This window comes from Mirounga leonina, unplaced genomic scaffold, assembly GCF_011800145.1.
Source record: "Mirounga leonina isolate KUSES-001 unplaced genomic scaffold, KU_Mleo_1.0 Mir_82, whole genome shotgun sequence".
In the NCBI taxonomy this organism is placed as follows: domain Eukaryota; kingdom Metazoa; phylum Chordata; class Mammalia; order Carnivora; family Phocidae; genus Mirounga; species Mirounga leonina.
This window is the reverse complement of record NW_023270825.1, coordinates 28,345,742-28,360,518: the sequence shown is the minus strand read 5'-3', so window position 1 is coordinate 28,360,518 and position 14,777 is coordinate 28,345,742. Positions and strand designations below refer to the sequence as shown.

General features: G+C 36.6%; 1 protein-coding gene across 2 annotated transcripts in view; it reads right to left on the bottom strand.

Moving 5' to 3' along the window:
- DPF3 (double PHD fingers 3) overlaps window positions 1-14,777 on the bottom strand; it is a 252,318-nt gene that overhangs the window by 133,493 nt on the left and 104,048 nt on the right. The gene's annotated exons all lie outside the window — the stretch shown is intronic.

Sequence of the window (14,777 nt, the reverse complement as noted above, 5' to 3'; positions counted from 1 at the left end):
CTTCCTGTAACTTATGCCAATTTGTCCACTCTCGGTCCCCAGGGTGGACAGGTGTCACCTGTATCCCAACCATCTGTCCCATCCGCCCACTTGGGTTTGAAGGACAGCCAACGAGAGGCTGAAGAACCGGAGGGGATGGGAGTTACAGGAAAGAGGCAGTGACCACACCTGCTCAGAACAGGGGTAACAGGATTCAAGTTTCCAAATTAAGAATCCAAACACTGCTTCCTTTTCATCATCTCCCCCTTGCCCACCCCCTACTGGACAGGAAAGGGATGGAACAGCAGGCTGCTCTTCAGACCATCACTGCCATTAAAGAGCTCCTCTGCATGTTGTTCCTACCACATGCCTCCACAATGGGTCACCAACAGCCCCCATATTTATAAACAGATAATGACAAAAGCCAGGGGTTCTTCCCCAAGACTGGGCATCAGAACTGTATAAGTAGTTATTGAAAAGGGCAGATGCCTGGACTCCAGCCCAATCCTACTAAACCAGAACATCAGAGATAACCAAGGCAATTGTTGTTTGAAAAACTCCTACATAAGGATGCTACTAGATCAACTCTTACTCATATTTATATTCCCAGGGCCCAGGATATAATAGGTGCTCCATTAATGTTTGCGGTTGAAAACACCAATTTGGACCAACTCTACAGAGCTGGAGGGATGAGCGGTAAGTCCAGAGGTAGGGCTTGAGGAGCGGGCAAGACATATTTCACAAGCACTTACACCCATGATATTTCCTGGTTCTCTGCCCTCCCCTCTTCTCTTGGCTTATTTAAAAGTTGTCCTAAAAAATAAAATAAAATAAAATAATAAAAGTTGTCCTGACTTTGTGGACCACCTATTCAGTGAAGCCCCCTTCAAGCATCCCAGGTCTCAGTGTGTTTTCTTTTCCCTGAAAGCCTGAAGTCCTGGGCAGTAGGCACAACACCCCAGCCCTCAGCACAGCTCTCTATCTGGCTCACCAACCATCCCCTCCAACCACCCTTCCCATTCTTCTCCATAAGCTAGCTTCTCTCTCTAACATTCAATTCTAATGTCCCATGTACCAAAACTATCCTGGTAAGGTAGGCCTCAAATCCAGTATGCCTCCTGCCCCTTCTGGCCCAGAGCTTCCCAAGCCCCTCACTGGCCCCATCACGCTCAAACACTGACACAGTAACAATAGCTAACATTTACTGAGCTCTTACTCTGTCCTAGGCTAGTAACTCACACTTACTGTTATCTCACCACAACAATCCTATGAGACATTTAAAGGACAAGGACAGTAAGGCTAACAATGATTAAGTACCTGGCACAGGGTCATACAATTCAAAGGGTAATCTAGTCCACAGCCCACACTCAAAACCTCTCCACTAACCTAACTCCCCACCAAGCCATCCCATTACTGGTCCACACACAGCATGCTTGAACCTCTGAGTCCTTCCCTTGGGAAAGCAGCTCCTTACACCAAAACTATCAGGAAAATATCCCCCAGCCCTCCCACTCACCCCCATCAAGCCATTTCTTGTGGAATTTACTTTTCCTTTCCTTCCACATCACCAACTAAAATTGCTCATGGAGAAATGCATCCTGATAATATAAAAGCATTGTTGAGAGGCACATAAAATGTGTGGGGAACCACTACATACCTTCTAAATTCATCAGAAAAAGATATTTTAAGAATAATAGCATTATAATGTGAGAAGGGAGCTTAAACATTATTGGGTCTGACTCTTACCCGATACAAGAATCACCTCTCCAACATCCCTGACAAGAGCCTCCACCCTGGCCTTCATTTCAATAATTCTAGTCCTCACCCTTTCATGGAGCAGTCTACTGTGCTACTGAAATATTGTGTTAGAAATATGCGTACCAATCTGATCCACCACTGGTAAGAATGCAAAGTGGCAAAACCCTATGAAGGGAAATTTAGCATATCTAGCAAGACTGCATATGTATTTGCCCTTTGGCCCTGCATTTCTACTTCCAGGAATCTATATCACAGATTCATATGCAAAAATGCAAAAACACAAAAATATGTATTCATTGTATCATTTTTAATACTAGAAAAAGACTGGAAATAATCCAATGTCCATCTATAGGGAACTGGCTGAATAAACAATAGGATATACACACAATGGACTATTATGAAGCTATTGAGACATAGAGGGAGGGAACTATATCCTGCAATGGAGTGAAAAAAGCAAGGTGGAGAATAGTGTATATAACATACTATCATTTATCTAATAAATGGGGATACACACACATAATATGTACATAAATACATATGTCATACGTTCACATAGTTTTTTAAAAACCAAAAGCTTAGAAAAAAATTTACTTAGAGAAAGAACAAAAACAAAATAATAGTAACAAGGAGAAGAGGAAGTTGCCTATAGAAACAAGAAAGGGACAGAGTAAAACAACAGAGACAGAACAAGACTTTCTCTGATTATACCATGCTTTATTGATATGACTTTAGAACCATGTGAATATTTTATACAGTTAAATTAAAAAAGCAAACATCTGCTTCTGGCTAGAAGGGAGTATCAAGGATCATATTTACTCTCCTACATGAAACCAAAAGAGAAAGAAAATACGAAATAAAATTCTCAAGACCATGGACATCAGGAAATGAAGGACAGTGATGCCTGAAACACTGGAAATGAACAAGATAAGCCCTATAATTGCCCCAGTTTACTACCTCAAGAGAGCTTCCAGATTGCAGCATAGGGAAGAGGAACACAGATGGAAACCAAGAGACTCTCTGAGTCTGAGTGAAAAGAAAGAGCTGAGAGTCTGGGGAGACCAAGGTGACTAGAATTCAAGAAACAGAATAGGAAACAGAAGAGAGCTGCATAGAGAAAGAACTTTGGAGATCACAGAGAGTCCCCTTTGAGTATTCAATTCAGTACTAATCAGTGCATGCTTGTGAGGAAGCTACTCAATATTGAAGAAAGAACCACCCAGTAAGAATAGAAATAAGAGTGCCTGGTGTGCAAAGGGGCTGGAAACAGTCTGTTCCCACCAGCATGTTAGAAAGGCCTCATAATTCATGGAGTACTGGGTAGAGTCAGAGAAGAGTCTTACCTCTCTGACAGAGAATATTTAGCCCTAGACTAAGCACTGCTCCAGTATCACCTAAAGATCAAACTGTTGCCAAGTCACTTGACTGTCCCAAAACAAAACTCCAGAATATTTATAGGAATAAATGATATAGACAGCACCGACAAGGTAAAATTCATGATGTCTGGCATCCAATCCAAAATTACAGGGCATATAAAAAGGAGCAGAAAAATATGACCTATAATGAGAAGGAAAGAATCAATTAAAACCAATCCAGAATTGATACTGACAGTAAAATTAGCAGCAAGAACATTAAAACAGTTATCATTTGTATTCCATATGTTCAAAAGATAAGTCAATAATGGATTTTTTTAAGGATTCAAATTTAACTTCTAGAAATGAAAACTACAATGTGTGAGATTTAAAAAAAATACTGAATGGGACACATGAAAAAGAGCTCAATATCACTCGGCATCAGGGAAATCCAAATCAAAACCTCAATGAGCTACCACCTCACACCAGTCAGAATGGCTAAAATTAACAAGTCAGGAAATGACAGATGTTGGCGGGGATGCGGAGAAAGGGGAACCCTCCTACACTGTTGGTGGGAATGCAAGCTGGTGCAGCCACTCTGGAAAACAGTATGGAGGTTCCTCAAAAAGTTGAAAATAGAGCTACCATATGATCCAGCAATTGCACTACTGGGTATTTACCCCAAAGATACAAAAGTAGGGATCCAAAAGGGTACATGCACCACGATGTTTATAACAGCAATGTCCACAATAGCCAAACTGTGGAAAGAGCCAAGATGTCCATCGACAGATGAATGGATAAAGAAGATGTGGTATATATACACAATGGAATATTATGCAGTCATCAAAAGGAATGAGATCTTGCCATTTGCAACAACGTGGATGGAACTGGAGGGTATTATGCTGAGCGAAATAAGTCAAACAGAGAAAGACATGTATCATATGACCTCACTGATACGAGGAATTCTTAATCTCAGGAAACAAACTGAGGGTTGCTGGAGTGGGGGGTGGGGTGGGAGGGATGGGGTGACTGGGTGATAGACGCTGGGGAGGGTATGCTCTGGTAAGTGCTGTGAATTGTGCAAGACTGTTGAATCTCAGATCTGTACCTCTGAAACAAATAATGCAATATATGTTAAGAGGAAAAAAAAAAGAAGAAGAAGAAGATAGCAGGAGGGGAAGAATAAAGGGGGGGAAATCGGAGGGGTAGACGAACCATGAGAGAGGATGGACTCTAAAAAACAAACTGAGGGTTCTAGAGGGGAGGGCGGTGGGAGGATGGGTTAGCCTGCTGATGGGTATTGAGGAGGGCACGTTCTGCATGGAGCACTGGGTGTTATGCACAAACATTGAATCATGGAACACTACATCTAAAACTAATGATGTAATGTATGGGGATTAACATAACAATAAAAAATAATAATAATAAAAAATACTGAATGGGATTAATGTCAGATTAAATCGACATTGCAGAAGAAAAAAATTGGTGCACTTGAAAGTGCAACAATAGAAACTATCCAAAATGAAAACCATGGGAAAAAGAGAATTTTTCTAGAACAGCCTAGTGAGCTGTGGGACAACTTCAAAAAGCCTAATATATGTGTAATTCGAGTCCCCAAAGAGGAAAAAGGGAAGAAAAAATATTTGTAGAAATAATGGCTAGAAATTTTCAAAATTTAATGAAAACTACAAGCATGCAGATCCAAGAACCTCAATAAAACTAAGCACAAGAAACATGAAGAAAACTATAACAAGGCACATCATAATCAAAATTGCTCAAAAATATTGATAGTCTATATAGCTATTTAATGTACATATGTGAATACTTAAATGCCAACACTTTTAAATAATTTGATAAAGTCTTTGCAGCCACTCAGCCAAAAAAAAAAACAACAACAAACAACCCAAAAAAGTGATAAGGAGAAAATATTAAAAGCAGCCAGAGAAAGGAGCCATATTATACAAAGAGGCTCAAAGATAAGGGTGATTTCTCATTAGAAATGATGCAAGCAAGAAAACAGTGGTTCAACATCATTACAGTATTGAAATGGGGAAAAAAAAAAACTTGTCAACTTAAATTCTATGCTCCAAAACAATATCTCTCAAAAAACTAAAGCAAACTAAAGATATTTCAAGACATACAGAAGTTTAAAAAATTAATCATCAGCAGACCCACACTACAAGAAATATTAAAGGAAGTCATTTAAGCAGAAGGAAGGTGATACCAGATCTAAATATGGATGTACACAATGAAATGAAAAGCATCAGGAATGGTTTAGTATATGAATAATTATGTAAGGTGTTTTTCTCTTATTTTTTAAAATTCTTTAAAAGATGATTAAACAAAGATAATGATAGTGTAGTAAAAAGGTTTATATCATATGTAAAACTAAAATATATGGCAACAATTGCAAAGGTCAGTAGGGAAAAGTTAAAAGTACACTTGTATTAGTTTCCTGCTGCTGCCATAATGAAGTGCCACAAACTCAGAGGCTTAACACATGAATTTGTTGTCTCACAATTCTGGCAGTCAGAAGTCTAAAATCAGTCTCAATGAGCTAAAACCAAGGTTTCAGCAGGGTTTCATTCTTTTTGGAAACTGGATCAGAATCTGCTTCCTTGCTTTCTCTGGCTTCTAGAGGCCACCCACATCCTTTGGCTTGTGGCCTCTTCTTCAGTGGCCTCAATTCAACCTCTGCATCTGTTGTCACATCTCCTGCTCTGACTCTGACCTGCTGCCTTCCCCCTTATAAAGACCCTTATGATTACATTGAGGCCATCTGGATAATAATAATACTCTCCCCATCTAAGGTCCTTAACTTAATCAAAAGAGCAAAGTTTCTTTTGCCATGTCAGGCAGCATTTCCATGAGTTCCAGATGTGGACGTCTTTGTGGATAGTATTATTCTGTTTACTGGAATACTATTGTAGAGTTTTTATACTATTCATGAAGTAGTAAAGTATCACCTGAAGGCAAACTGTAATTAAAGATGGAGACTACAAACATTAAGTAATCATTAAAATAACAAAAAGAGTTATCAAGCCAACAGAGGAAATAAAATGGAGTCATAAAAAACTTAATTAATCCCCAGAAAGGAAGAAAATGAGGGAAAAGGGAACAAACAGATAGATAAATAGGAAACAAATAGCAAACTGATGGCTTTAAACCAAACTATAGCAATAATCACATTAGATGTAAATAGTCTAAATATCCCAATTTTAAAAACACAGATTGTCAGTTTGCATTTATTTATTTTTTTCCTAGAAAGAGAGAGTGCATGTGTGTGCGTACACAAGTGAGGGATGAGGGGAAGAGGGAGAGGGAGAGAGAGAATCTTCAGCAGGCTCCATGCCCAGCATGGGGCCCAAAGAGGGGCTCGACCCCACAACCCTGAGATCATGACCTGAGCCAAAATCAAGAGTCAGACACTTAAGGTGCCCCCTGTCAGATTGCATTTAAAAAGCAAGACATAGGGGCACCTGGGTGGCTCAGTCGTTAAGCGTCTGCCTTCAGCTCAGGTCATGATCCCGGGGTCCTGGGTTCGAGCCCCGCATTGGGCTCCCTGCTCGGCGGGAAGCCTGCTTCTCCCTCTCCCACTCCCCCTGTTTGTGTTCCCTCTCTTGCTGTGCCTCTCTCTGTCAAATAAATAAATAAAATCTTAAAAAAAAAAAGTAAAAAGCAAGACATCTACAATGGAATATTATGCAGCCATCAAAAAATGAAATCTTGCCATTTGCAACAACGTGGATGGAACTAGAAGGTATTATGTTAAGCGAAATAAGTGAATCAGAGAAAGACAACTATCATATGATCTCACTGATATGTGGAATTTGAGAAACAAGGCGGAGGATCATAGGGGAAGAGAGGAAAAAATGAAAAAAGACAAAACCAGAGAGGGAGATAAACCATAAGAGACTCTTAATCTCAGGAAACAAACTGAGGGTTGCTGGAGTGGAGGGGGGTGGGGGGGATGGGGTGGCTGGGTGATGGACATTGGGGAGGGTATGTGCTATGGTGAATGCTGTGAATTATGTAAGACTGATGAATCACAGACCTGTACCCGTGAAACAAATAATACATTATATGTTAATAAAAAAAAAAAAGCAAGACACAACTATATGTGCCTACCAAAAAAAATCTACGTTTAATATAAAGATCCAAATATATTAAAAGTAAAGGAATGAAAAAATATACACCATGGTAACATTAACCAAAAGAAAGCTGGAATGGCTATATTAATATCACAGGAAGCAGATTTCATAGTAAAGAATATTAGTAGAGATAAAGAAGGTCCTTACATAATGATAATGGACCAATTTATCAAGAGCAAATAACCCTAAATGTGTATTCCCTTAATAACAGAGCTTCAAAACATATGAAGCAAAAACTGATAAAATTGTAAGGATAAATAGACAAACTCACAACTATAGTCAGAAATTTCAGTACTCTCTCTTGATAATTCATAGAACAAATCAACAGAAAAATCAGTAAGGATGTAGAGTTGAACAATAATATCAACCAACTTGATTTAATTGATATTTATAGAACATTCCAACCACCAACAAGAAAATACACATTCTTTTTCAGACCAAAGAGAAAATTTATCCAAGATAGGCCATATTCTGAACCATAAAACAAGTCTCAGTAAATTTTAAAGGAGTCAAGTCATACAAAGTATTCTCTGACCATATGGAATTAAATTAGGAATAAGTAACAGGCATATATTTGGAAAATCCCCCAAATGTTTAGAAACTAAATAACACACTTCTAAATAATCCATAGGTAAAATAAGAACTCAAAAGACAAATTAGAAAACATTTTTAATTGAATGACAATGAAAATACAGTATCAACATTTGTGAAATGAGGCTAAAGCAGTATTTATATTTGGGGTAAACTATGTTAGAAACCACCTATAGTAGAAAAGAAGAACAGTCTCAAACCAATGACCTCAGTTTCTACCTGAAGAAATAATAGAAGAAATAGAAGAGTAAATTAAATCCAAGTAAGGAAAAGAAAGGAAAAAACAAATATCAGAACAGAAAACAGAAAATAGAAAACAGAAAAAAAAATGGAAAAAATCTATTACATCAAAAGCTATTTCTTAGAGATTAATAAAATTGATAAACCTCCAGCTAGACTGATTAGATGAAAAAGAAAATTCAAATTACCAACATAAGGAATAAGAGAGAATATATCACAAGGTTTTACAGATATTAAAAGAATAATATACTAATGGTAAGAACAGCATTGTACAACCAATTTTGACAACTTAGATGAAATGGACAAATTCCTTGAAGTCACAAACTGCCAAAACTCACTCAATATAAAATGAATAACCTAAATATCTATTAAAGACATTAAATTTGTAGTTTTAAAAACATTCCTACAAAGAAATTGCCAGGCCCAGATGAATTCACTGGTAAATGCTATAAAACATTTTAAGGAAAAAATACAAATTCTACATAAACTCTTCCAGAAAACTGAAAAGGAAGAAATTTTTCCCAACTCATTAAATGAGGCTAACATCATCCTGATACCCAAACCAGATACAGACACAACAAGTAAAGAAAACTATAGATAAGTGCCTCTCATAAACATAGATGCAAAACCTCTAATAAAACTTCAGCAAAGTGAATCTGATGATATATAAAACAGATAATACATCATGACAAAGTGAGGTTTATCTAGGAAGGCGATGTTAGTTGAACATTCAAATATCAATCAATGTCACTCATCATGTTAACAAACCACAAAAGAAAAATCACATGATCATCTCAACAGACTCAGAAAAATCAGTTAATAAAATCCAACATCAGTTCCTGATTTAAAATTCTCAAACTAGAAATAAGCACATCCTCAGTCTAATAAAAAGCAACTACAAAATGCCCACAGCTAGCATCATATTTAATAATGAAAAAAATGAATGTTTTTCCCTTAAGATCAGGAACATAAGGATGTCCACTCTAAACACTTTTTTTTAATATTATACTAGACATTCTAGCCAGTGCAACTGACAAGTAAGATAAATAAAAGTCATCCATATTGAAAAGAAAAGTTTTCTCTTTCACTAACAACAATCAACTATGTAGAAAATGCTGTGGAATCTACAGAAAGATGTTAAAATAAATGAATATAGCCAGGTTGCAGGATACAGAATGAATATACAAAATCCACTGTATTTCTGTAAACTAACAAAGAATAATCAGAAATTGAAATTTTTTAAAAACTCCAGTTACAATAGTATCAAAAATATTAAGTACTTAGACTTACTGTCTAAATACTTACTGTCTAAGACTTACTGTCAGATGAATCTGACAAAAATGTGAAATATCTGTACACGAAAAACTAAAAATCATCAGTGGGAAAAATTAAATTAAAGAAGGCAACAAATGGAGAGAGATGTTATATTCAGGGATTGTAAAACTCAGTATTGAGAATTGTTCATTTTACCCAAAACTGATCTACAAATTCCACATAATCCCAATCAAAATCCCAGCAGAGTTTTTGTAAACATGGACAAACTGACTATAAAATTCATGTAGCAATGCAAAGGACATTGGAATAGCCAAAATAACTTAGAAAAAGAAAAACAAATTTAGAGGGCTAACACTACCTGATTTCAAAAAGCATTACAAAAATACAATAATCAAGACAGCATGATATTAGTGTGAGGAAAGACAAATAGACCAATGAAACAAAACTGAATGTCCAGAAATAGACCCACATACCTATGAACATTTAATCTTTGACAAAGGTACAAAGGCAATTCAGTTGAGAAAGGCTAGTCTTTTCAACAAATTATGATGGAACAATTAAATATCTATCTGCAAAAAGATAAACTTGGATCTGTATCTCAAATTATATTTTAAAATTAATTCAAAATGGATCACAGACTTAAGTATAAAACCCACAATCATAAAACTTCTAGGAAAAAAACAAACAAATATTGCTTGACCTTGGATTAAGCAATAATTTCTTACATACAACAACAAAATCTCAATTCATAAAATAACAAATTGATAAATTTGTACTTAATCAAAATTTAAAATATCTGCTCTTTGAAAGATACTGTTAAGATAATGAAAATATAAGCCATAGACTGGGAAAAAATATTTGAAAAGCATATATTAGATAAAGGTCTTGAATCCAGAATATATAAAGAACTATCAAAATTTAATAATAAGAAAACAAACAATTCCCCCTAGAGATCTAATACAGAGTATAGAGAATATAGATAACAATATTATATTATAATCACCAAACTGGCTAAGATATTAGAACTCAATTATTCTAACCACTAAAAAAAGAATTATTATGTAATGTGATACAGCTGATAATTATCACTACAATGGCAATCATATTATAATTTATAAATGTATAAATTTAACATGTTGTACACCTTAATAAGACACAGTGTTGTATGTCAAATAAATTTCAATTTTTTTAAAACTCCAATTTTTAAATGGATAAAAGATGTGCACACTTTACCAAAGAACATATAGAGTCTTACAACATCATGCCTAAAATGTCCAGGATTCAATCAAAATCACTCATGTGAAGAACCAGGAAACTCTCAACTTGAATGAGATAAAAGATAACATATCAACACCAATATTAGAATTGCCAGATAATTCTAATCTGACAATATTCTGATAGAATTATTAGAAATATCAATCCTGGGGCGCCTGGGTGGCTCAGTTGGTTAAGCGACTGCCTTCGGCTCAGGTCATGATCCTGGAGTCCCGGGATCGAGTCCCACATCAGGCTCCCTGCTCAGCAGGGAGTCTGCTTCTCCCTCTGACCCTCCTCCCTCTCATATTCTCTGTCTCTCATTCTCTCTCTCACAAATAAATAAAATCTTTAAAAAAAAAAAATTTAAAAAGAAATATCAATCTTGAATCCTAATTATCTGAATTAAGATTTCGAAGGAGGCATCATAAACACATTTTAACAAATAATCGTGAACACTTGAAACAAATGAAAACATTTAAAGTCTCTGCAAAGAAATGGAGATATAAAGAAGAACCAAGTGGAAATTATAAAACTGAAAAACACAATAAAACAACAATAACAGGGCGCCTGGGTGGCTCAGTTGGTTAAGCGACTGCCTTCGGCTCAGGTCATGATCCTGGAGTCCCCAGATCGAGTCCCGCATCGGGCTCCCTGCTCGGCAGGGAGTCTGCTTCTCCCTCTGACCCTCCTCCCTCTCATGCTCTCTGTCTCTCATTCTCTCTGTCTCAAATAAATAGATAAAATCTTTAAAAAAAAAAAAAAAACAATAACAAATGTAGAAAATAGAAGAAAGAAGCAGTGAAATTGAAGAGAGAAAAATAAAAATAACCCCGAGCAACAGAGAAAAAACAGACTAAATACAAAAACAAACAACAAAAACAGCAACAACAACAACAAAAAACAGAGCCTGGGGGGTTTGTGGGGTATAACAAGAAATCTAAAAATTGTGTTAGTAGAGTCCCAGAAGGATAAGGGAAAGAGAGTGGGGCTAAACATATACTCAAAAAAATAATAGCTGAAATTTTCCTAAATTTTTTTTAAAGATTTTATTTATTTATTTGACAGAGAGATAGCAAGAGCAGGAACACAAGCAGGGGGAGTGGGAGAGGGAGAAGCAGGCTTCCCACCAAGCAGGGAGCCCAATGTGGGGCTTGATCCCAGGACTCTGGGATCATGACCTGAGCCAAAGGCAGACGCTTAACAACTGAGCCACCCAGGCACCCTGAAATTTTCCTAAATTTGGCAAAAGATACAAATCTACAGATTCCAGAGGCTGAGTGAATTCCAAACAAATCCACACCAAAACATATCAAAATCAAATTTGTGAGAACTAAAGACAAAACCTTGAAAGCAGTGAGAGAGAAATGAACACCTCACTTATTTTTTTTTAAAGATTTCATTTATTTATTCAACAGAGAGAGACACGGCGAGAGAGGGAACACAAGCAGGGGGAGTGGGAGAGGGAGAAGCAGGCCTCCCGCTGAGCAGGGAGCCCAATGTGGGCTCAATCCCAGGACCCACGACCTGAGCCAAAAGCAGACACTTAACAACTGAGCCACCCAGGTGCCCCAACACCTCACTTATAAAGGACAAGAATTTGAATAACAACAAATGTCTCATCACAAACCTCATCACACGCCAAAAGGAAATGCAAAACATTTTTCAAATGCTAAAATAAAAGGACTAGCAACCCAGAATTTTATATCCAGCAAAAATATCCTTCAGGAATGAAGGAAAAAAAAATCAAGACATTCTTAGAAGAAAGAAAACTTAAGATAAGTTGTTACCAGTAGATCTACTTTAAAAGAATGGCTAAAGAAAGTACTTAATCAGAAAGGAATTATGAAAGAAGGCATCTTGGAACATCAGGAAGGAAGAAAGAACAATGAAAGAGTAAAAATATGAGTAAATACAATAGACACTTTCTTAAGTTTTCTAAGTTAACAGTTCTGCTGTGGTTTTCAGTGTGTGTAGAGGAAATGTTTAAGACACTGTAAAGGTATTGAAATGATGAGGGGGTAGGTGAGTATGATTATAAAGGGGTAGAGATGAGGGAGATCTTTGTGGTGATGGAATAGTTTTGTATCTTGATTATAGAGTGGTTCCACAAATCTGTATGTGTGATAAAATGGCATTGAACTGTGCACACACATTTTACCAATATCAAATTTTCTGGTTTCCACATTGTGCTATGATTATATAAGATATATCCATTGTGGGAAATTGGGTGGAGGCTATGGGGGATCTCTCTGTACTATGTTTGCAGCTTCCTGTGGATCTACAATTATTTCAAAATAAAAACCAATTTTAAAAAGACAAAGAAATTGTATGAAATTCAAAAAAAAAAGGAATACCTAATAAGTGAAAACAAAATGAAACAAATCCAACTGTGTATTCAGTTCATGGCACAACCACTCAGAGGAACTCTTTCAAGTGACCTTAAAACACAGTAATCGGACTCTACGTCCTTAATGGGTAATACCTTAAGGACAAAAAGAATTAGAAAAAGAAGGAGGAGGAGAAGAAGAAGAAACCATTTCAGTAATTTCATTGTTGGAAGTCTCATTTTATTCTGATACTCTGGTGTGTATGTTGTGGGATAAAGCAAATAAGTAATTATGTCAGCATCATTAAGAGCCAGGATTTTTTTGGTGTGGGAGAAAGGAGACACACAATTAGGATAGTTAAGTAAAAACTGTATAAAACTGAATTGAATGGGAAATATAGGTGTATTTTCTCTTTTCAGAGAAGAAATCATATTTCTTAGATCTAGTCACTAAAAAGTCCTAGAAACAGCAACCAACCCAGCAACAATGAGCACCACCAGATTATGGTCTTTAAATAACATTTCCTACAAAAAGGCAACAGGATTTCTTAGAGAAATATCTGATTCCAGGTCTGGGCAGGAAGATGAGCCTAAAACATCTGTCTTAATACTAGGATAGCAAGGTAGTTATCTGAAACTACTGGGATTCTTTCAAAACACCAACACTGGCCCAAACCCCTACTGGCCAAAGATGGGACAATAGAAGCATCAAAAAGAATAACAGCTACAATGGATTAAAATGTACCCAGTGCATTTAAATCTGTGAATCCATGATGGTACTCAACAAAATAATAACTTTATTGATCACCTTTGGTAAATACTAGGGAACCAACTCATTGTTTTGAAAACTGGTAAATACATTATTTACAATAGCCAAATTACAGAAGCAGCCCAAATGTCCACCGATAGATGAATGGATACAGAAGAAGTGGTATATATACACAATGGAATATTATGCCCTTATAAAAAGAATGAAATCTTGCCATTTGTAACAACATGGATGGAGCTGGAGAGTACAATGCTAAGTTAAAATAAGTCCATCAGAGAAAGACAAATGATGATCTCACTCATATGTGGGATTTAAGAAACAAAACAAACAAGCAAAGAAAAAAAAGAGAAAGAGAGAGAGATAAACCAAGAAACAGACTCTTAACTACAGAGAACAAACTGTTGGTTAGCAGAAAGGAGGTGGGAGGGGGGATGAAATAGGGGATGGGGATTAAAGAGTACACTTATCATGATGAAAAATAAAATAAACTGGTAAATAAAGGGGCAAAATTATCCCACCTTTCATAGGTGAACTATACCTCACAATAACCAAAATTTTAATGAGGAGATGTCTCTCTTTATAGAAGTTATAGAGCTCAGAAATGAAAAAATAGTGACAGCCCTTGAACTGAATGTTACCTTTTTGCAGCCCTTAATTGAATAAAGGACCTAGGCAACTACCATGGAAGGCTGCTAACATCAGTAAAAGAGAGATAACCAGGCAACGTGAGGCTCGTGATGGAAGTACACACCGTCACTTAAGAGTTGTTCTTGCCCAAAAAAACTGAACTTGAATCTGCTCAAGTCTCTAGTCCTAACTACCAATTCACAGGAATAACACCATGGGGATGCAATCAGAAAATCCAGACTCTGGGAAACCCTACAGTGCAAACAACCCAGTTTCTTCCACAAATAACATGCAAGGGAGAGAGACAGACAGATACACACACACACACACACACATACACACACACACCCCCCAAGACCTACAGATTTAAAATGATTGAAGAAACACATCAGCCAATTACAATGTAGGGATCCTCTTTGGATTCTGATTTCAACTACAGGGGGAAATAAATGTTG